Source organism: Apodemus sylvaticus, chromosome 5 (assembly GCF_947179515.1).
Source record: "Apodemus sylvaticus chromosome 5, mApoSyl1.1, whole genome shotgun sequence".
NCBI classification, from domain to species: domain Eukaryota; kingdom Metazoa; phylum Chordata; class Mammalia; order Rodentia; family Muridae; genus Apodemus; species Apodemus sylvaticus.
Genome location: NC_067476.1, coordinates 151,170,262 through 151,193,854, shown reverse-complemented (window position 1 = coordinate 151,193,854; position 23,593 = coordinate 151,170,262). Strand labels below are relative to the sequence as shown.

The 23,593-nt window shown below is 48.9% G+C and overlaps 1 protein-coding gene across 1 annotated transcript in view; it reads right to left on the bottom strand.

Annotated features, from left to right (window-relative positions):
- Eya2 (EYA transcriptional coactivator and phosphatase 2) overlaps nucleotides 1-22,041 on the bottom strand; it is a 170,439-nt gene extending 148,398 nt beyond the window's left edge. The window contains exon 1 of the mRNA XM_052184294.1: nucleotides 21,796-22,041. The gene's annotated coding sequence lies outside the window, so the exon portion shown is untranslated. The remainder of the gene's footprint in view (nucleotides 1-21,795) is intronic.
- Nucleotides 22,042-23,593: the final 1,552 nt, after the last annotated feature.

The following is a 23,593-nucleotide window of genomic DNA, read 5'->3' as shown; positions in this document are numbered from 1 at the left end:
GCACACCTTTCCTTCACTAACCCACTCGTTCATATGTGTTCACTTGTAGTACAGTTCTCACATTCCCACACATTCTGGCATCCATTCACACACACACACACACACACACACACACACACACGAGTATTCTTCTTCACACTCTCACATCCATACACACTTGCAGAGTATACTTTTTCACCCATGTACACTCACGCATACACACACCCAGAGTATACTTCTTCACCCTTGCACACTCATGAACACCTGGAGTATACTTCTTCACCTTGTACACTCATGCATATACACGCATACCCGGAGTATACGTTTTCACACTTGCACACTCATGTGCGCGCGCACACACACACACACACACACACACTCCTGTGCTCCTTAACAATCTCGCAGGCCTTCTCAAGAGCAATTAAAGATTATTTCAACTTTTCCAAGCTCCTTAATTTGGTTTAATAGCATCTCAAGTCTCAGACAAGCAGGGCAGATTTAGGTCAACTTACATTTAATTCAGCTTTAAAAAAAAAAAAAAACCTGGAATCTTTAGGGCTGCCATGCACAAGGGTAAGCATCACGCTGGCGGAGGGGCAGCAGCCTGACAGAGGGATGCAGGAGGATAGGTGGCTTCTCCTGACACAACAGCCTGCTGCTTATTAACTACACACACACACACACACACACACATACACACACACACACACACACTACCACCACCACCACCACCACCACCATAAAGAAAACTCTCCCAGCCTTTAACAAGGCTGCTATCTCTTGCAAACATACAAGTTGAAGACAGGTCTGTAATCCCAGGCACTAGAGAAGCTGAGGCAGGAGGATCCTGAGTTTGAGGCCAGCCTGGACAACTTAGTAAGATCCTGTCTCAAAATAAACTAGGCAGGGCACACAGCTCAGTGGCGGCGGGTGTGAGTTCTTGAATCCAATCCCCAGTACCACAAACAAGAAAAAACTCTGGTACCCTGGGAGAGCTGAGAGAGTGGCTTCTGGGAAGGCAGTCTACCTGGAGGCCCAGGTCAGCTGAACAGGGTGTGTTCCAGGGAAAGGCAGTGACTGAGTCCCCAATTGTCACCGTGAAGGAATGTAGACCTCATTTGGCAGACCTCCCAAGGGCCCAGGAGAAGCCAGAAACTCGGGTTTTTTATATGGAATCTCCTGAGTTTTAAATGCTGGCAACTCCCACAAATCAAAACACCCTCAGGCCAAAGAAAGCACGCCTGTGGGGCAAAGGTGGCCTCGGCTTGTCCCCGTGACCTGGGGTTAAAGAAGAAGTCTGACTTGGGGTCTGGAGACCTGCATGTGGTCTGGGAGGAATCCTTGGCCTCCTTCAGCCTCAGTTTCCATATCTGTTTGGGGAAGCTGGCCTAGACAAGAAGCACACTCTCTCTTCCAGCCCCACCCCTCGGAAAGGCTGTTGATAGAAAGAATGGTGTATCCAGGCCACAAAGGGGGGCATAATCTGACACCGTTTCAAAAACCGGTAATTCAACCAGAAATGTTTCCCCTTCCCCGGCTGAGGTTTTTGGAGGCCGTGGGTGTGTTTTTAGAAAAACACAACACACCAAGTCAGGAATTTCATGAGGAAAAAACGTGGCAGTCGGAAAGGCTGCATCTGGGGATCTGCTTGCTGTGTGAGTACACTCTGTTCTGCCTTCCCCAGACAGCAGAGCAAGGCAGGGTTACAGCCCGGCTGCTGCTGGCTCCTCTGGGACCTGGGGTGCTGCAACAGCCAAGGCAGGTCTCCTGGGGAGGGGCACACACCCAGACGGGGCCTCCTTCCTCCAGGACAAGGGACAGAGAATGCACAAGGGCAAGTCCCAGAGCTCTCCAGCACAAAGGGCCCCAAGCTCCCTATCCACCCCTTCCTCGAATATCAGTCAGCCTTTGGCTACAAGACAAGCCTCCTTCCTAGTCCCCATCTTGAACAACACGGGTAACAGCTTCTTTTTCGAGGTATCAAAACGAGGGGGTCTTGCATGGTGCTAAGCACTATGTGCTTGTGACCTCATTTAAGCAGAAGGCCCCACTCCACAGATGGGAAAACTGAGACTCGAGCAGATAAGGCCATTGAGTAGAGTAGAAGGTCTGGATTTCCACTCTGCCAGTCTTCTTCCCACTGTACCCCGCGAGTTCTATAGGAGTATATTCCCTAAGAGGTAAGATGGATCTGACCGGTGAACCCCACATATGTGTGGACTTGATGACTGGGCAGCTCTACTGTGGGAAGGGCATGTGGCGTCTCAGTGATGTGTGGCATCCTTTGTAGTTTCTCTGACTTCAGTTTCTCAAAACAGAGAGTTGGAATGGGCCCAGGAGAACCCAGGAAACCAGGCAGCATGGCGCATGTCAATGCGGCTGCCGCGCCAGCAGGCCGGTCCCAACAATCTTAGGCACACTGTTTAAGCTTTTGGGATGACTGTCACATATTCTCTGGAGTGGGCCAATACAATGTCTTCCTGTGAGGATGAAGGGGACGACAGCATCCAGTTGGTTTGGAACCAGGCACCTGCTCCTCTGGTGACCAGCCTGCTGCGTCACACCCTGTGCAGCTTCCGAGGTCTCCTGGTCCACCCTCCGTCCCCACATTCTGTCCCAGCTTTGCTCAGAGCCCTACAGAGGCTCCCATCTTGCTCAGAGCATAAGCCAAGAACCGGACAGGGCCTGGAATGTCCGTTTCCCTCACATACCCGACTCTGCCTGCTCCAGCAAATTCCTGGCTATTCCAGAATGCACCAGCCACAACCCACCCTGAGTGTTGTGTGTGCACTTCTGCCTCAGCGTTGAAGGAACCTGTCTTTGCCATTGGTGGCCTGCCCTGTCTGAGAGGGGCAGCCAAGCCTTTTATAACTGGACATCAGCCACGGTAGGAAGATTCCCATCAGAAAAGACCAAAGGACTCAAACCAGAGCCTTTGGTTTCCAGAAAGCCAATTTCCCAGAATACATGGAAGTAACCACCTTTCTTAACTTAAATTTAGAGATCCCTTCCCTTTCACAGGGCCCACCCCTGCCAGCCAGTTATCATAGCAGAGTTGATTTGGAGCTGGGAGGACATAGTAGGGCAACATTTTGAATGTACCCGTCTTGGGGTACATCCACTCTGCTGTAGCTCAGAGGTCACTTGGTCCCTGCACCCATCTTCTCGCAAGCTTCAGTCACCGCCTGAGCCCCAATGCTGCAGCCTTACTGAAGGGTCCAGATTTCGAAAGGGGCACCCGCCAAGGCCTCTCACAGCTAGAAGTTAAGAGGGGTTCCAAGAATTCTTTAAAGAGATGGAGCCTCTCAGTCATGCCAAATCCCTTCTAGAATGTTCTAGGCAAGCAGTCATAAATAGCCAGCAAGTGCACACATAAGTCAGATGTCAACTCAAAACCGCTACCAGCAAGGTCACAGTAAGGACAACTATCTTCACCTAGGCTAAGTCAGCACCAACCTGTGGCATGGGTGGGGGGGGGAGGGAGGCTGTAGGCCTCCATGCATCATAGTGCATGTGTAGGCGTGAGAGTGCCATCCCTTAATAGTCAGGGCAGGAAACGGAGGTAGGCTTTGAGATGCTTGTACAAGCATGAGAACCTGGGTTTGATCCCTGGAACCCAGAGAAGGTTAGAAAGGAGAAATGACTTCATATAGTTGCCCTCTGGCTTCCATACACATCACGGCACACACAATGCCTTCATTCATAGCACACCACACACACACACACACACACACACACACACTCAGAACCGGAACGGCAGACAGGCAGATTCCCTGGGGCCTTGATGGCCAGACAGCCTAGCTTTCTTGATGAGCACAGTGAGAGACCCTGTCTCAAAAAAGAGGGATGTGCCCAAGGAATGGCACCTATGGGTGACCTCTGGCCTCCATTAACATGTACACACAAAGGCACACCCTAGGCATATACATACATACATACATACATACATACATACATATTAAAAATAAATAAGACAGACCTCCACAACAAACACACACCCACCTCAAACATTAACAGTTCCAACCTTGAGAAATCTCCACAAACATGCTGACTCTCACATCTGTACACTACTGAGAACTTGGCCTCCAGACCTTTCCTGGTTTTGGCAGGGACTTGGATGCAGGGAAGGCCCCCCTTCCCTCATGAATCCGTTTTGGGAAAGTCACCATCACCTCAATGGAGAACTAAGCCTGAACCTCAGTAACAGGGAGACAGTAGGGAGAAGCAGGGACTGGAGTGAACTCATTTAGACATCGAGATGGGGCAGCTGTGTCCCAGGCCCTGCCAACTGAGGTCATATGGAAATGTGGGCACAATGTTGACATTAATGGAAGTCAAAAGGCTTTGTGTGAGATAGTCACATTTTCAAATGATGGCCCCACTCTCCTTTTCCAGTGCCCTGCAGACCAAGGAAAGCCAAGTTTTCCTTATAAGTTGGCTGTTGGTGTGGGTTGCATCAGATGGTGCTGTAGTACTTCTAGACAGGGAAGAAGTCTAGGAGTTGGGGTGAGAAAGACAGACAGACAGACAGACAGACAGACAGACAGAGGGAGAGAGAGACAGAGAGAGGGACAGAGAGGGAGACAGAGAGAGACAAAGAGAAACACAGAGAGACAGAGACAGAGAGACAGAGAGAGACAGAGACAGAGGACACAAAACTCAGAGAAGGGAAGGAAGATTGAATACCAGAGACTCAGGGATCTGAGCCTATCCTGCATCTCCTTCCTGTGCTATGCCTGGCTCTACGGAGTCCTGCGTCGTGTGTGTGTGTGTGTGTGTGTGTGTGTGTGTGTGTGTGTGTATGTGTGTGTGTGTATGTGTGTGTGTATATGTGTGTGTGTGCACACACATGTTTTTGTGTGGCTGCAGGTATGCACGTGACATAGCACATGCATGAAAATCAGAAGACAACCTTCGAGGTCATCTTTGCCTCTTGCCTCATCTGAGACTTTCTCTCCCGTCCATTTCCATGTGTCCCAGGCTAGCTGGCTCCTGAGTTCCCAGGGGTGCTTGTCTGCCACTCCCACCTTGCCATAGGAGTGCTGGAGTTGTGGACATGCGCCAACACGTCCAGGTTTACGTAAAAGCTGGGCCTCAACTCAGGTCCTCACGCTTGCGCAGCAACACTTCAGCCCTTGGGCAGCTCCCTGGCTGCTTCCCATGCTCCCCCAGAAGGCGAAGAGCACCTCAGCAGTGTGTCCTTCTGACAGTTTTTTTGCCTGACAGAAACATTTGGACAGTAAAGAGAAGACACAAAGGTCCCACCCTGCATTGGACAAAGGACACATTTCATAAACAACCTAGCAACAAGGAGAATTGTGGGATGGCGTGTCTAACGTGTACAGTCATACGGTTTGGGAGCTGCAGGGGGTTTGTATACCCTGCTCCTCTAACACCTGATACTGAGCTCACCCCTTTCTCCTGTTCCCTCCCTGGTGCTGAAGGTGACAGTAGAGAAAAGGGTGGATGAGGATGACCTATGACCTACAGATGCTCCTGAAGCCAGATTCCCCAGAAAGCCTCAGTTCCTGGGCCAGTGATTCCTTTGTATCCCTACCCTCTGCCCCCGTGAACCAATTCAAAAGCTGCTCATCATTTACACCCAGAACAGTCTCAATAGCTGGGAGATATGTTGGCTGGGCTTTTGCTCAATGTGTCTTTTGGAGTAAGGAAGAAAGATGCGGTTTTTACTGCCAGCCTGGGCATCAACACATCTTTGCAAGCTCCGAGCATATCCCTTACCCTGCCACCCACCCCGACCCATCCTCCATCTTCCCTCTCCTTGAGCGGAGTACTCCCAAGTCCTTTCCCCACACCGAGCAGCACGAGTTCTTTGCTGCCCTCACCAGTGGCTGACACCCACTTATGAAACCCGCAGACATCCTACCCCTCTTCCATCAACCCCAGATGACATAACCATCATCTTCCTGAACCGAAGGAAAGCCCAGGGGATGGGCTTGGACCATTGTGCTGTTATCCATGATGAGCCGTCATCAGGGGAACTCCTGAGAAACACATAAAGCTGAGGAGAGCTGATTGCTCCTTGGAAGACTCTCCGTCCGGCCCCGGGAGGCCTGAGTCCTGCTTTTTCCTGGAAACAACATTTAACATCTTTTGGCGTCTTTTCGGGTCAGGATTTAGTCAAAAAAAAAAAAAAGGAAATCTGCGTGGGCGGTGGTGTGTGTGTGTCTGTGTGTCTGTGTGTCTATGTCTGTGTGTGTGTCTGTCTAAGTGTCTGTCTATGTGTCTGTGTCTGTGTGTCTGAATGAAGCTTAGGATCTGTTGGCTGAAACAGGATGCCCAGGACCTAGCATATGTGCACTGAGGAGCCCAAAGGGGTTCCTCATTGGGATTGGAAAGCAAGGTTGCAGTGTCTTTTGGAAAATCAAAACACCTGGCAGATGGAGTCTGTTCCTGGACTAATTGGCACACTCTAGTCCCCCTCTGGCTGCTCTGAGCAGCCCAGCCCACGTTAGATTAAGCCCTCCCCCTCCCTTCCCCTCCCCCCCCCCCCCCCCCGCGCACTCACACATGCACTGTGTGTGTGTGTGTGTGTGAGAGAGAGAGAGAGAGAGAGAGAAAGACACACACACACAGAGAGAGATCCCTGGCTGTCCTGAACTCACTATGTAGACCAGGCTGGCCTCAAATGCATAGAGATTTGCCTGCCTCTCAAGTGCTGGGATTAAAAACATGCACCACTGCACCCAGCTAACCTTTGTGTATTAGTTAAAACTCAGATACACTATTTCTTATTTCTGATACAGCAGATTGAGACAGAATGGCAGGTTCTGAGCAGGGCCCTACAGATCTGCTCCCTCTGCTGTGCCCTCATCCCGGCGGCTCTACCCCACACTGAATCCTGGGGCTTTTTTTTTTTCTTTTTTTTTGGTTGTTTTCAAGACAGGGTTTCTCTGTGTAGCCTTGGCTGTCCCAGAACTCACTCTGTAGACCATGCTGGCCTCGAACTCAGAAATCTGCCTGTCTCTGCCTCCCACATGCTGGGATTAAAAGTGTGTGCCACCACCGCCCAGTTCCCAGGGCTTCTTCTAGTAGCCTGTGCTTTCTCTCCCCTTCAGAGCTAAGCTCAAGAGGTCTCCCTCCGCTTAGTCCTAACTGCCCACCCCATAGGAGTGTCACCCTGTGACATTTTGTGTCATTTATACACCTCTGTTAGATTGTTTCTTTTATTTAATTACAACTCTTTGAAGGATAGGGTGTGTGCATGCCTGCATGATGCTTGTGTGTGTGTGTGTGTGTGTCAGGGGTACATGTGTGCACATGGAGGCCAGCATCCAGCGCCTTCTACAAGTCTCTCTACCTTCTTTTTCAAGACAGGGTCTCTCATGTCTTGGAACTCCCAGATTGGCTAGGCTGAGCCAGGGAACCCCAGGGATCCTGTTTCTGCCCCCAGTGCTGCACCTAGAGCTTTATCTAAACATCTAGGGATCTAGGGATCAACTCTCAGGTCTCCATGCCCACATGCTGAGCCACCTCCTCAGGTCCAGAGCTTTTTTATTCTAGACAGTATCCTCCTCTGGAGTAGAACCTGGCACATAGTAGGTACTCAATACATGCTTTTGAATGTATGGATGAACACAATTTCCATTCAGAAGAAGTGGGATGTGTGGGTTGGGTAAGGGAAGAAATAGTTGTTCACTAGAAAGAACATAGAAATTTCTGGAGAAAAACATTTTCTACAATAGAAAGCAGAGGACAAGAAGGGAACGGAAGCCCTTCAGCGAGCACCAGCAGCTGCTGGGAGCCGCCGGCTCCGGGGTCCGTCTGCCTTTAGGTTCTTGGAAAAAATGCAAAGCCTCCACTTGGCTGTGCAACAATGGCCTAGGACCTCCCGTGCCTCAGTTTCCCATTGTGACCACTCATCCTCAGGGGCTCTGACTCTCAGTCCCCATAGAGGCCTCTTGGGAACCTCGCAGGCACTGGAGGGGGACTCAGAAGGAAGAGTCTTGGTATTGGCCTGCAGCCAGTCCTGAGAACCTGAGCTCCTTCTGAGTCGTTTCTGTACCTCAGACCCTTTTCCTCCTTTCACCTCTACATGAGCGTTTATGTCCAATAGAAAGGCAGGATCCCCTCGGCTGAATGTTCTTTTTCCTTAGCAGGTAATAAACAACTTCTAACAACTGCTGTGGGTTGGGTATCTCCCAGCACGGATCACATCTGTGGCTTCCATTACCGCCACTTGATCCAGGAGGGAAACTGAGGCAGCCCAGGGTTGCCAGACAGGTAACCGCAGTTAGCGCACTGCTTCCATCGGTGATGGACTGCATATACAACCATGGCCCTGTAAGATCGCAGTGGAGCTTAAAGATTTTCTTTGCCGGGTGACATCATGGCCCTTGAATCACCGCACTAAGGCACAATCTTTCTGGGTGGTTGGCATCGGTATAAAGCATCCCACGGTGACTTCAGAATAAACACACATCTGGCACGGTTACTCACAGTGCATCAGACTTGACAGAGACGATAAACCGCCTGTCAACGCCCGAGGACCGGCGTCTGCTACCTCATATAGCCGCTGCAGCATGTCCCACTTCTATAGTGCAAAGTGGGGCACTGTGCACACCAGAGCAGCGTTCACTGGCAGCATCTGGATTGAATGCAGCAACCGTACAGCACAGATTTGTGTGAATGTGCACGGCTTTCATGTCACAGGAGCTTACTTGCCTACTGAAATATTCCTCAGTGTGAACCCCAGTGCATGGCCGAGGTAGACTGCATTGGACCCCAGATCGCCAATCCTCCCCCATACTGTGATGAACTTGAGTCCAGGAGAGAAGACAGAGGACGCTTGGTGGGTAGAGACAGGAAAGGCTCAAGCTGAGCTCACCTTCTAAGATGTGCAAGGCGGAAGAAGGTGAGAACCAGCCTGTCCCCTGACTTCCTCACACTAGACCTACCCCCATAAATGCAATTTGATGTTTTTAAACTACAAAATTGAAACGAAAGAACTTTTACCTTTTGCACACCTGTGCTTAGTTGTTGTCTTAGTTAGTGTTTTTCTGCTGTGAGCAGACACCATGACTAAGGCAACTCTTGTAAGGACAACATTTAATTGGGGCTGGCTTACAGGTTCAGAGGTTCAGTCCATTATCATCAAGGCGGGAGCATGGCAGCATCCAGGCAGGCATAGCACAGGCACAACTGAGAGTTCTCCATCTTCATCTGAAGGCTGCTAGTGGAAGACTGACTTCCAGGCAACTAAGGCAAGGGTCTTAAAGCCCACGCCCACAGTGACACACCTAGTCCAACAGGGCCACACCTCCTAATAGTGCCACTCCCTGGGCCAAGCATATATAAGCCATCACAGTTGTCTATGATACAGGTAAGTGAGGGGGAAAGGGAGGGAGCTGAATTCTTTCTGAGGTGCTAGAGGCCGGTCCATATAGCAATCAGGAAACATCTCTCGGACCCAGCTCCCACACGCAAAGCCTGACTTGACCCCTTCTCTGTGTGCACGTGAATGGGTCACAGTTCCCGTCATCGCAACAGTTGGCATGAGGAAAGGAGGGGCTTGTGCTGTGACCATTCGGGGCTGGGTCTGCACAGAGGGAATGTTCACACAATGTCAGCCTGTAACACCGTATGTGCCCAAAGCTGGGCCACACACGTGTGCACACATGTCCCATGCAACTGCTCACTCAGATGAGACCAGTTGTGGGTGTAGGCCTAGACACCCTTACTGACAGCTCTGAGCACCTGACACATTTCACTTTATGCCTCAGAACGCTGTGGCAAATCTCAATAATATGGGAGTCTTATTATGGGGGCAGTTTTTAGGTATAAAATATTACACTGTTTTATTTTATTTTCAGTTTTCTGAGACAGGGTCTTGCTATAGAGCCTAGGCTAGCCCCAAAATTCAGTGCTTCCTGCCCCTGCCTTCCAAGAACTCCATATTTCACCATGCCTGGATTAAAGTATTTCCTTCCTTCCTTCTTCCCTTCTTCCCTCCTTCCCTTCCTCCCTCCTTCCCTTTCTTCCTTCCTCCTTCCCTCCCTTTCTTTCCTCTTTTCTCTTTTTTCTCTTTTTCTTTTTTGTTTTTTGTTCTGTTGAGACAGAGCCCCAGTGTGTAGCTCAGGCTGGCCTGGAACTTATGGGCATCCTCCTGAGTGGCTGGGATGCAGACATAAGCCACCACACCAATCTTAAAATATTTAATTTTAAATGTCGAGGTTACAGAGAACCCCTCGCCCTCAGAGCCACACAGCTTCACAGTTTCACTCCAGCCCTCAGCCACATGTGTGCACATATGTTTGTGTGACTACACTATGCATGTATGTGGAGCCCACATGCGTGCACATATGTTTGTGTGACTCAGCCACATGCATGCACATATGTTTGTGTGACTATACTATGCATGTATGTGTGGAGCCCAGAGGCCAAATTGGGTTTTGTGGGTCGAAAACCATCTTTCTCTTTTGGAGACAGAGTCTCTTGTTGGCCTGGCTCTTGCCAAGGAGGGTAGGCCCGCTGGTTAGAGAACGCCAAGGTTTGGCCTGTCTCCCCCTCCAAAGCTCTGGGATTGTAAATGGGCATCAGCACACTTTGTGTGGGTTCTGAACAGCAAACTCGGGCCTCCTGCTTACAAGATGAGCATTTGACAGACTAAGCTGCCTTCCTGGCCCTGGAATGTTATTTTATTCAAGTCCTTATAACAAATCTGCCATGGGAAGTATCTGTCTCACAAGCTGGTAAAAGCTGAGGCTCTGAGGGCTCTTGGGATCTGCCCAAAGTCACACAGCAAGTAGGTGACAGGGTCACTAGTAGTCCCTGCACCAATGGTACCCTGTTTCAAACACAGCACTGGGCCTGCCTGGTCTGAGGAGGAAACTGCTCTCAGTGGGTGCAGGCTCCCAACACCTCTTGAGGTCCTCACAACCCACGTGGGTCTATCTATGTATCTATGTATCTATGTATGTATTATCTATCTATCTATTGTCTATCTATACACACACACACACACACACACGACAAATTAATGAAAAAAGAGGCCATGAATTAGAAAAGGCAAAGAGGGGTATATGGAAGGGTTTGGAGGGAAGAAAGGGAAGAGGGAAATGGTGTGTGTGTGTGTGTATACACATATATGTATATATACATATACATATGCATATATATATATATATATATATATATATATATATATATATATAGAGAGAGAGAGAGAGAGAGAGAGAGAAAGGGTTTCTCTGTATAGCTCTAGCTGTCCTGGAACTCACAGAGACCCACCCACCTCTGCCTCATAAGCACTGGGATCAGAGGTGTATGCCACATGCCCAATCCCAAAGAAACGATATTTTTTCCCTAAAAAAAATGTATTGACTTTCAGTGAGATGAGAGGTTAAGGGGCACAGAAACTCTGACTGGTTTAATAGTAAAAACAAAAAACAAAAAAAACCATAAAAACCCTGCCCTCAGTCTCAATCTCTCCATTTGTAGCACAGACACACAAGGGGTTTTTGGTTGGCTGGTTTTGTTTGTTTTTTGTTGTTGCTGTTGTTTTGTTGTTAACAGGGAGAGCATTTACTTGCACATACACCACGTGCATTCAGAATCCATGGAGGTCAGAAGAGGGTGGCAGACCTGGAATTGGAGAGACGGGCAGTTGTGAGCCTCCAGGTGGGAGTTGGGAATCAAACCCAGGTCCTCTAGAAAAGCAGCCGGAACCCTCAGCCCCTGAGCCGGCTCCCCAGCAGCCTCTCATAAGGATCTCTGGGAGATAATTAAACTATTTGTGAAAATGCATGGCACATGGTAAGGTTTTAAATCTACGACTCTCCCCGCCCTTCTCTGAATATCCAGATCTCAATCGCAAAGGCCCTTGTGATTTCCTTCTTCATCATCCCAAAGCCTGGGGGTGCTTCATTCTCCAAGGAAAGCAAAAGACAGAAACCCCTGACACATTTCTACAACAGCGCCCCCCCCCAAACCTGCAGGTTATCAGTGTTGTGAAAGGGGAAACTGAGGCAAAGCTAGGCTTTGAACATATGCAGTTGGGCTCCCAGGTCTTGGCTGTCAACAACGTACTCTCTCCACTGTCTATAAGGTCTGCAGGAGAACATGGTTGAGATTTGGTTGGCTCAGAGAGCAGATGGAATCTGGATCATTTCAAGGTGGAGCTACAGAGGACCAGGGCTGTGGCATAGCCGGCCAGTGAGCCCCAGGGATCGGCCATGCTGCCTTAGGAGAACATCTTTTGTTTTCTTTTTCAGCTCTTTACGGTTTGTTAAATAGAGCAAATTCTCTTTCTTCTTTTTCTTCTTCTTCCTGTGACTTCCCTTTCATTTAAATGGGAAAACATACATTTCAAAGACTTCAAGAGCGGCGTTGAAGTCTCAGGCTCAGTCACAATGTCCCCATTGTGGCTAGAGGACTCCCTGGCCTTTAAGCTCCGGTTATAAAAATTTGGTCTGAGCCCAAAGTCTGGCTTTAATAGAATATTTTAATTTTGTTTAATGAATATTATTTTAAGTCTATTTGGCAGTTTAAAAATGTGTTCTTTTATTTTCAAATTAAGCTTTATCCGTGACCTGTGCTTTCTTGGGCGTGCGGGTGCAGTGTGCAGCCCGGGTGATAATGACACAAGCTGTCATTTACTGGGTGCTTACCATGTGCCAAATGCCCTGCGAATGTGTGCCACCTCATTTAACACGCACAGCCTTTCCAGGAACAGCAACTGTGCCCAGAGGTGGCAGGACTAGGGCACCCATCAGTGGCCAAAATTCACACCATCTCTGCCTGAGCCTGGGGCCTGTGCCCTCAGCCACAGCCCAGCACTCTTTCCACACAGATCCACAGTTGCCTGGCACCTCGTAGGCCTTGGGTGCAACGCTCTGTCTTCTTTACAGCTGGCTTATTTAGCCGCAAACAAGCAGGACCACAAAACCAAGCCTCTCACAGGTGATAGTTTTACATTTTCACCACAGCCAATGGCAAATATCCTCATTTTTGGTATCAAGTCCCGTTTCACAGATTGAGAAACTGAGGCACAATGAACTGAGTCCCAAGCAAGTGGGACACACAGCTTGCGATTTGTGATCACAGCAGGATTAGCTCTGGTCATCATTCCAGCCCCACCCACTGCTGGTACAAACACTTTGTCATATTAACTTAATCGCCAAGAGAAAGGCCCTTTATAATCCTTGTTGTGCAATTGAGGACAGTGATGGGTAGGTAAATGCTATGCGGCAACATCAACTCCACCAGCCCATAGTTTCTGCTCCTAATCTCCACTGTACTTAGGAATATATATTTATATTAATTGTATTATTAAATCTTATTATTATATTATGTATTTCTTATATTTATCCTATATCATATTTATATTTATCTAATTAATCATATATATATGTGTATCTATACATATATATTTATCGATCTCTATCTATCTGTCTGTCTGTCTGTCTGTCTGACCAGCAAGGCTCCCATTGGGGAAAGCTGATTCTTCACGCCCTGTGCCACTTTCTAGAGGAGCAGAAAGCAACTGTCAGGGCATATCCCATGCATGCCCAGTGCGCTTTGGGGCACAGAAGCTGGCACACCACCCTCGCTGAGCTGGGCTTCTTGGGAAAAGCATCTGTAGAGTTGTTTCATCTCTCATCCTTCATCTTGTGGGAGCAATAGAAAGGTCTGGAGAAAGGTCTGGGAGTCAGAGCCACACCCTCTGTCTACTCCGGCAGCATCAGGACCTCGGCAGAGATACAACTCAAGGACACTGGAGTCCCATTCTTGTCTGTCTGTCCCCCTGATCCTGGGCAGGGAAGTGTCCCTAGGGCAAGGACAAGAACAAAGGCTCCGGGAGACATAGTGTGTCTTTGGAACAGTTTGTGAAATACTCAACACATGGTCTCTTTCTTGTCAATGGAATTTATCTTGTCATACTGCAATGGGTCAGGGGTCAACACATTTTGTCGTCAAGGGCCACAGCCAGTGGGTCGGGCTCCGTGAGTTGCATAGTGTCTGTAGAAGCACTGAGCTTATCATAGGGTGACTACATTTGGGGACTGCCAGCTGCCGACCGGCCAGGTTTCAGGCTTCGACTGTCTCGTGCTCCAAACAAGTCCTGGTTTCCACAGGGCAGGAGCCAAGGCTTGTGAGTACATCCTCCTCCTCCTGCTGCTCCTCCTCCTCCTGCTGCTCCTCCTCCTCCTGCTCCTCCTCCTCTTCTGAGCCCTCTATTCTGATTCCCCATGAATACCCATAAAGCAACACAAGGGGGACCGACTTTAAAGTCTGCCTCTCCAGGGCCTACATGGAATCTACCTCTTTTAGGGGATCCGGGTCAGGACTGGATGTAATTCTGGCTCTGGCACAGGCTGTAAGACTCTGATCGTGCGTCTCTGTTTGTAAAATGGAGATAACAACAGCCTACTCTATCCAGAGACAACGCAAAAATATTTCTTGAGTGTAGTGCCCAGCACACAGCACATCTTCAATAAACAGGGGCAATCGGCTGTTGCTGGTATTGGTAACACTTTTTTTTAAAGTTAATTTACTGGAAAAAATATTTTTGTGTAAAAAAAAAAAGGCAGACAAACTTTCGAAAGCAAGTTTTAAATGTTACCCTGAGAGTCCCAGGGGGTCAGAAAACACCCTGCCCTGGATCAAGCCACCGGTCACCCTCCCTGTGCCTCTGCCTCCCAGGTCTGCATCTCTGTCCTTGTTCCAATCTCTTTCTTGTGATGCCTGAGCAATGTGGAGACATTCCAGGACTTTCTGACATCTGCTGAGATTAAAGCATCCTTCCCCCATGTGTCCCCCTTCCCTCCATACCCCAGCTAGCTAGCTTCTGGGGGGTGGGGTTCAGTCTCTTCAGCAAGACGGGAGCTCACCTGAGCTCAGGATCTTCACAGACCGGAGGTAAATAATCTCCTCTGCTTCATTCTTTGTCACGGCTGGATGGGACCAGCATGGCTACAAGTCACAACTTGTTTTGCCACTTGAGACCAGAGCCGCCAGTCTGAGCTTCCCCTAGCCTTCCCAGTGGTGAAAAAGGCCAGAAATACAAGATCCTCCCCGCCCCTCCCACACACCCCTTCCCATACAAGCGGGTCCTCAGACCTTTGCTGGAGAGATAAACGGAGCTAGAACATTCCAGAACAAAAGTCGACATATGTGTAAATAGTACACACCCATAAAAGCAAACAACCTCTTTGGGCTAACACCTTTTCTGTCTCTCAGAAGAGGTTTAATCCCTCTGTGGAATTCCCATCAGTACCTGGGTTGGTACCAAATTCAGGGTCATGCAGACACGCTGTATGTGTAGTTCAGGAAGCCAAGCTTGTCTTCATGTGTGCCCCACATTTAAAAAAAAATCACAGAAACAAAAAATAAAGATATGGGAAGCGGTTGCTATTTCAACCACAAAGTGAGCATGGCAAGAAAACTGACCAGGAGACCACAGGGCGTTTTAGCCTCCGACTCCCAGGGGTCTGAGCAGCCAGAGGAGTTACCAGTGGTGACTGATGGACCCAGAACTCAATTTTTCTCTAGAACGGTGAAAATGTTCCAGAGGAGACCGCCATTCCAGACCCTGTCTCCTTTTACCACAAGATGTCTTTGCTGTTCCTTGGAGAATGCAGATCAAGTCAAGAGCAGAAGCACACACACACACACACACACACACACACACTTTTACCACAAGATGTCTTTGCTGTTCCTTGGAGAATGCAGATCAAGTCAAGAGCAGAAGCACACACACACACACACACACACACACGCCCGGCCCCCACCCCATCCCCTTCTGCGTCCAATTCAACCAAACGCGTCTAACAGGCAGGAATTTGTTCTTGGCCCGGGAGCGAGCGCCGGTGGTTTTGCCCTGTTTTGGTGACCTTCAGTGGCTGTGCATGCACTTCAAGCCCATGACCTAATACTTGTTGGTTTGGCTTCTATTCTCATCCTAGCAGCCTGTAAAAAGCTATTGAGAATTCCCCATGTTTTCTCATTCGGGTCAAGAAAATAAAATCAATATCTAAGTAACCTTTTTAAAAATTTAAAGGCCCGTACAACCCTAAAACCATGGAGTGTTTGCACCTGAAAGGCGGCTGTCTCTCAGAGCCTCTTAAAGGTGCGAGATATGGTAACCGCCTTCCCAGAGAATTAGCTAAGAGGTACCTTTTTTTGTTTTTTAAGTCAAACAATGACATTTAAAACTCACGTTAAAGCAATTACCATGCAGAATCTGCCCGTGTTTTTCCCATTTCTTAAACAGAAGTGTGTATGTTTTCACATAGTTTCCTGCTGTGATTTTTCTTTCTTGGCAAACCCGCACCGTACCATGAAACCCGAAGTATTCACGTTGCAGGGACAATAATGGTCGAAACAGACCCAGCCGTCTCTGCCATCATTTTTCTTTACAAAATTAAAATGTCTACTGGCTAACACATGGTATATTTCAGGTCTTTAAAAAACCTCTGCTAGGGAAATGGACAGAGAAATGACAGGAACCCCACTCTAGAGTGTGTTCTTACACACGGAAGAGTCCAGGGCTTCATTCTTGGTGGGGAGGAAGAGTTGATTTTTATCATTTCTCGTCCAATTACAATCCCTAAGAGCTGGCTGTGCTCTGAATGAATGATCACAAGCAGATATGTCCGCTCGGTTACACAGTCTGAGAATCCACAGACTTTTAAAAGTTAATTTTACTAGATAGATAGCCAGACAGATGGGGAAAGTTGGAGACCCTTGACATCACACATTTTATGGCACAGGCACGATGCTATGAACGGTCTGTGACAGAATAGCTCTCAACCTCTGCTAAATTCTTCACACATTTTAAAAGATGTTTAAGTTGGCGCTATCTTACACCGACATTCCTGTTTTAAATTTCGGCGTAGATTCGAAAGTACGAATTCACATATCAAAACACCAGGAGCCGGAGGCACATCTGCATTGGAAGAGCGATATAACTGCGAGAAGAGAGTGAGAGTGGGACTGCAGCCCTGCTCTCTGCAGGACAGTGGGCTGAGACCCGGTGTTCCTCACACCCCCTCTGCTTTTCTCCCCACTGCTCACAAGCCTGCCTGTCCCTGCATTCGGGCCACTGGTGGCATCCCTTGACATTCTAAGTGGCCAAGACGAACCGCTCCTGTTACCCGACTCTCGAGACCACCTGTTCCAAATTACTTTGTCCTCCAAATGTTTATAATTGAACTCTAGACCAGCACCCACCCGTAGCAATACAATACAGCGCCTTCCGGGAAAGCTGACCCGAGCTGTGCCTACCGTAACGTTCAGGGCCTTCCCTCTGCCGGTAAATTTATTGACTCGTTTTAGGAACAGAACTGGCCAGTGTTAATATAAAAGGGACAAATTAAATTAGCCCTCGTAAATAAACAGCTATTCTCCTGGACAGAACCAGACCCAAACTGCCGGACATGAATGCCAAAGCTTCTAGTCTTGTTTTCTAAATACTGAGTATAATTCCCTTCTATTTAAAACAACAGCAAAAAAAAAACCCAAAACCAAAACAAAACCAAAAACAAAGGAGGAAGAGGAGGAAAGGAAGAGGAAGAGGAGGAGGAGGAAGAAAAAGAAAAAGAAGGAGGGGAAAGGGGAAGGGGGAGAAAGAGGAGGAGGAGAAGGAGGAGGAAGAAGAGAAAGGAGGAGGAGGAAGAGGAGGAGGAGGAGGAAGAGGAGGAGGAGAAGGAGAAGGAGAAGGAGGAGAAGAAGAAGAAGAAGAAGAAGAAGAAGAAGAAGAAGAAGAAGAAGAAGAAGAAGAAGAAGAAGAAGAAGAAGAAGAAAACAAAACAAAAAAAAAAAACGTAACCAGGGCAGCTTCAGAAGATAATTTGTTCTGTGTATGTTCAGAGTCGTCCAAACTGAGCGCCACCCTCTGAGAGCAGGGAGAGAAGGGTTTCCGAAGGACAAGGGTGAGGCGCCCATGGGGAGCTGAAGGCTTGGGTTTCATCTGTGGCCTGTGTGAGTCATGTGCTCAGTGACTCAGTTTCCTCCCTCACAAGGCTGAGCTCTTAATAGTAACACTCAAAGGACTTCTGTAAAGAGCAGCCAGAAGGATAGATGAGCGGAGGGGATTGTTGTCCTCTGCGTTTAAGTCCCGGATGTGTGGTGACTGGGTGTTTGTTTGTTTGCTTGTTTTTAACAATGTGTGTTTCTGTAAGAGAATCTTAAGGGTGGTCTATAAATGAGAAAAATGCTGTTAGTGTCACTGCCGTGAAAGTGAGAAGAAAAAGGAGAACACACACACACACACACACACACACACACACACACACACACACACGTAACTTCCTTCACCTGGTACACCAGGCAGGTACTTTCCTAGCCCTGAATTACAGCTACAGAGAAGGAGCTCCTGCAGGTCAATTGTGGTGAGCCAAGCCAATCTGTAGCCACCCATTGTCATTTCAAGCATTATTAGTCCCTGTCCCTGACAGAGGGTTTACCCTCCCTGGATTAGAAGGTGTTAGGCAAACACCATTAGGCCGGTACTGTCACCAGCAAATTCTCCACCAATTGTTGTCCCACCAGAAGTTTCTCTCCCTCCCTCCCTCTCTCTCTCTCTCTCTCTCTCTCTCTCTCTCTCTCTCTTTGTGTGTGTGTGTGCTGTTGTTGTTGTTGTTGTTGTTGTTGAATGGCCTCGAATACGGAGGAGGAAGTGGGGTGTTCAGAGTCCATGACTCTGGAATCAGGAAGAGGGTTGAGAGTGAGGAATGAGAGAATGTGTGTGTTCTGTCAACAAGCCTTGTTTTCTCAACTCGAGGGTTAAGCCTCTGCAAAGGGTTCCTTCTGGGCAACCGCCTCCAACTCCTTATTCAGAACAAATAGCAAGAAAAATGTTTCCTGCCCACAGCAGAACTCAGTCTTGGTGACAGGCAGAAAGTGTGGCATCTTGGAGTGACTCTCAGCCCCCTCTGCCTGAAACCTCAAGATCAGGAGGCCCACAAAAAAACTAAGCAATCCTCCCCCTTCAGAAGCCTCAGGGAAGGGAATTCTCTCCCTTAAAGTCTCCCTTTGTATCTGGTGCCCAGGTGAGAGACAGGTAAATGTATCCCTGGCCATGTGACAGGAAGCAAGTCCTTTCTCCTGGCCTTTGCACACAGACACACAACACACATATACCTCAGGGCTTTGGACACTGCCTGAGAGCCAGGCTGAGCATCCTTTAAGGACAGGAGGCCTGCCCGGCAAGGACCAGCCCCTGCCTCAATTCCAGCCCCCCTCCCTTCTTAGATATGGTGGGGCTTCAGTAGCTGACCCAGCTGAGCAGGACCGCTCCCTTCCATTCCTTCTCTGACAGCCATTGCTTGTCTCTCTCCTCAGAAAGGCATCTGTTGTGGGTCACCCTGGAAACCACTTGCTCTCAGTGAGCGCCTGTGCTTTTACTGAAGTTTATTGCGGGCTTAATGAGTTTCCAAAGGGGCATCGCAGCTGAGGACACCCAATGCACATTTGGTGATGGTGGTGGGGACAGAGAAAGAGTTCTCGCCCTGAGCTCGGCTGGCGCTGGTGACAGTTGGACTGCTGGCTGCCTAGCTCTGGTCTCCTGCTCCCGGCACAAATTATCTTTGGGAAAATAACTGAAAAAAATAAGGAAATGGTTTCTTCTTTGTGGGGGGTGGAGTCTTGTCTTCGGGGAACCAAAAGACATCTTAAGTGGACGTGCCTGGACTGTGTATATGGTTTGTTTCAAACTGCCAGAGTCTCCACAGCGTGTTCAACCCAATTCTGAAAGTGGCCAGCTCTGCCGCAGAGCCGTTTCGCTGTGGGCTTTTCCACTCTTTCACAGCAGCTAGCATTTTATCAGTTTATCCATCTGGAACAAGCCTTGACATCTCTTACACACAATTTAAAGCAGCAGGCTTCAGCATTTTGGAAGCACAGTACTATGGGTGGTCCCCCATCCCAAATACTAATCCTGTCACAGGTCAGCAAACCACGTTCCTTTATGATGTGTCTAAGCCAACACAAAAGGCACAAAAAGATGCTAGAACTTAGGTCATTTAAAACTGCGCTTTTAAATATATATATATATATATATATATATATATATATAATCAAGGCACATATCTTTTAATTTTTTTACTTCACACTTTTTAGTTATCTGATACCAGGAAAACAATTTACGTGTTTATGGGTTATTTCTGTATACTTGGGTGCAGCATTACACAAGCACTTCAAGACTCGGGAAGAAAATAGCCATTCTTTGAAGATAAAACAGTTTATCGAGTTGTGAGCTAAGATACAAAGGGGAGTAGGGACCTAAAAACTAGTTTAACACACACAAGCACACACAAACACACTCTCTCACATATACTCACACACACATGCACACACTCACAAACACACGCGCACACACACACACACACACATTCGCACCACCTCAGGTGCTCTCAGATCTACCTATACATTGGTTTTTCTACAACTGCAAAATCACAAATTTCAAACTCAAGCTCGTTATTATGCCCAGTCACAAGATTCAAAACGTTATCGTTTCTTACATCCATAGCCCATTAACTTGCCCCAGTCTGAAGATGTCTAAAGACAGCGACATAATAGGCTTGGGGGGGCTTACAGATGCTGTAAAGAAGCGGAGAGGGGAGGGCATTCTTGAGTAAAACTGCAAGGATTATTTTGAAAAGTCCCAGCCTTGGTCCCCACGGACAACTGTGTATGGTGGGGTCTAACACACCTCCGTGGGCTGGTGTCTCTCTTAAGCTGACCCATGCTCTGGTCATAGAAATTTCTTTCACCCGATCATCAAGGGCTTGTGGAGTTAGTAGAATCGGCTTCAAATACAACCACTGCCCCCAGTTATAGTTTCCTTGGGGCAGGAGCTCCCCGACTCAAACATAATTCAAATGCTTCCCTGGTGTTTATAAATCCTAGTGCTTCCCTCACTTCGTTAAACCTCCCTACCAGGAGTAATTTCTATATCTCCTTCGACATATTTATATATAATATCGCGTTATACATTATATATACTTGAAGTCGTTAAAAGTTATGTAGCCTTTCGGATGGTGGCGGGAAGAGGGAGGAGGGATAGGCAGTAGCGCCTGCCTTGCTTTTTCCGCAGGCACAGGCGAGGAGCTAGGGCTGTCAAAGCCCTGGCCCTGAGATGGCTTTGGGGCCCTATGAACCTTGCAAGCAAACCTCGCTTTTAACTGCCGAGCAAAGCACTTCGAGGCTTTAAAGATGGGATACCTCTCCCAGTCACGCTGCCCTAATATTCCTTGAGCTATTCGGAATGCATTGAAACAGCTAGGGCCAGTCCACAGCTGCCTGGCTAAAGTACCTCCAGTCCGCGCGCTCTCCTCATACTACGAAACCCAGTCTAAGCGTCCTGACGGAAAGTTGTGTTAAGTTTCAGCTCCAACGGGAGCGCCCTGAGCTGGATCAGTGCGGGCTCCGGGACAGTAAGGACTTTTCAAAAGAAAATCGGCGTGGAGGAGGCTGGGCCACGGGCTCCAAGTTCCAGCGGGTTGCCCCGCTCCTCGGCCACCCCACCACCCCAGCCTCGGGCATCCGCTGTCTCTGGGATCCTTTTGAGTAGAATCCGGGATTGAGCACGAGTCTCCTCCGAGGCCAGGCAATGAACCAAACGCAGAGACCCGGCTGCGTCTTGCACTTGTCCAGTGCACTGGAGTCGCCAACTTCAGTCACTGCGCCCCGCACCCTCCCACACCTGGAACACAAGGGGGAAACTGAGGCCCTGAGACCCAAAGGGATCTCGAGACTGGATCTGCCTTCGGCGGCCGGGTCTCTGCTCCTTTAGTGTCTACGGGATTCCTGGGAGGCGCGATCCCGTCCCGCGTCCCCGAGCGCGGTACTCACCCGCACAGTGCAGAGACGTCCCGAGCTGGCCGGGCCGGGGGATGGCACGCGGAGTGAATGTCGCAGGGCTGCGGCGGCCTCCTGTGCCGGGCACCGGCCCCCTGTCCCGGCCGCGGGTCTCCTGCTCCCCCGCCGGGCCGCGCCGTGCGTGGGGGCCGCGGGGCGCGGCGCTGGCTCCGGGCGGGGACTCGGCCCTGCAGTGCGCGCTGCTCTCGCTGCCGCCGCTGCGCTCCCGGAGGAGGGACGCGCCGGCCTCCTCCCTGCGGCGACGCCCACGCCGCCTCCGGGCCCCGCAGCGTCCTCACCGCGGCCAGGCGCGGCCCCAGAGAGTCAGCAGCGCAGACAGGGACCGCACACATGCATTCATCCATCCATCATCCACCCACCCGTCATCTATCTATCCATCCATCCCTCCATCCCTCCACTCCACTGTCCGTGCTCCACTAGAACAAGACCAACTCGTTTTCTGTCGTCCTGGAACTTTGCATCCACGTTGAGAGTGGGAATCACGAACAAAGAATCCAGGAAAAAAGGCAGCTGGAGAAAGTTGTAAATACTGAGGAGGGGGAAAGAGGGGCTTGTGGGTGGCGGGCTGCAGAGAGGTCCAGGAAGACGTCTCTGAGGAGCTGTCACCGCAATTACAGGAAAGTGTGAGTGTGAGGGTGAGTGTGTACGTATTAGGCCAGAGGTCAGCATTACTATTTCTGTCAATAACGCTCTCTCTCTCTCTCTCTCTCTCTCTCTCTCTCTCTCTCTCTCTCTCTCTCAGCAAGGTTTCTTTTTGAAGATGGAGGTTTGCAATTCAGCTAGAGTGACTGGCCAGCAAGCTCCGGGCATCCTCCTGCCTCTGCCTCTTAGGCACTGCATTATAGGCACCTTCTGCCATGCCCAGCATTTTATGTAGCTACCCAAAGCCCTCCTGCTAGCACGGGGCCTTAATGACTGTGCCATCCCCCAGTCCCAGTGCCTCCCTTACGGGGCTTAGCTGACTTCTGATCCCTACTGCTGCTGTTCAGACACTGGGACTTCAGGGGTCTCCATCAGGCTTTGGGCCCTTATCAACCAAGCCAGTCAGTTTCTGAGCCCCTTATGAGTCCCTGAAGGGAAACTAGAAATGGACTTCTGCTAGACTATCGTGGTGCAAGATCTTTATTTTTTTTCTTTTTAAACCTTTAAAAAATTTTATTTATTTTATGTATGTGAGTACACTGTTGCTGTCTTCAGACACACCAGAAGAGGGCATCAGATCTCATTACAGATTGTTGTGAGCCACCATGTGGTTGCTGGGAATTGAACTCAGGACCTCTGGAAGAGCAGTCAGTGCTCTTAACCTCTGAGCCATCTCTCCATATACTGTATACATACATATGCTACATAACACATATACTATATATAAACATACATACATATGTTTGTTTGTATATATATATATATATATATACTATGTACATACATACACACATATTATATACACACATGCACACTGAGCACATATACTATATATACATACACCATACACTCTTACACACATGCTATATACACATATATACTAAATACATACACACACACACACACACACACACACACACACAGAGGGCCAGGATATGAAATGTTCCTTTCTCTGTGGACTGTGTATTTCTCTGAGGAAGTCTTGGCCATCTATAACTCATTGTGAGTTAATGTATCCTGCACCAGAATGGCCTGTTATCTCCCTGAAGCTTCACCAGTCTGAGGCCCCTGAGGTGTATGTTGGAAGCAGGTGTTTATTAGCTTCATTTCTCTTTCTCTCAGGGCAGCA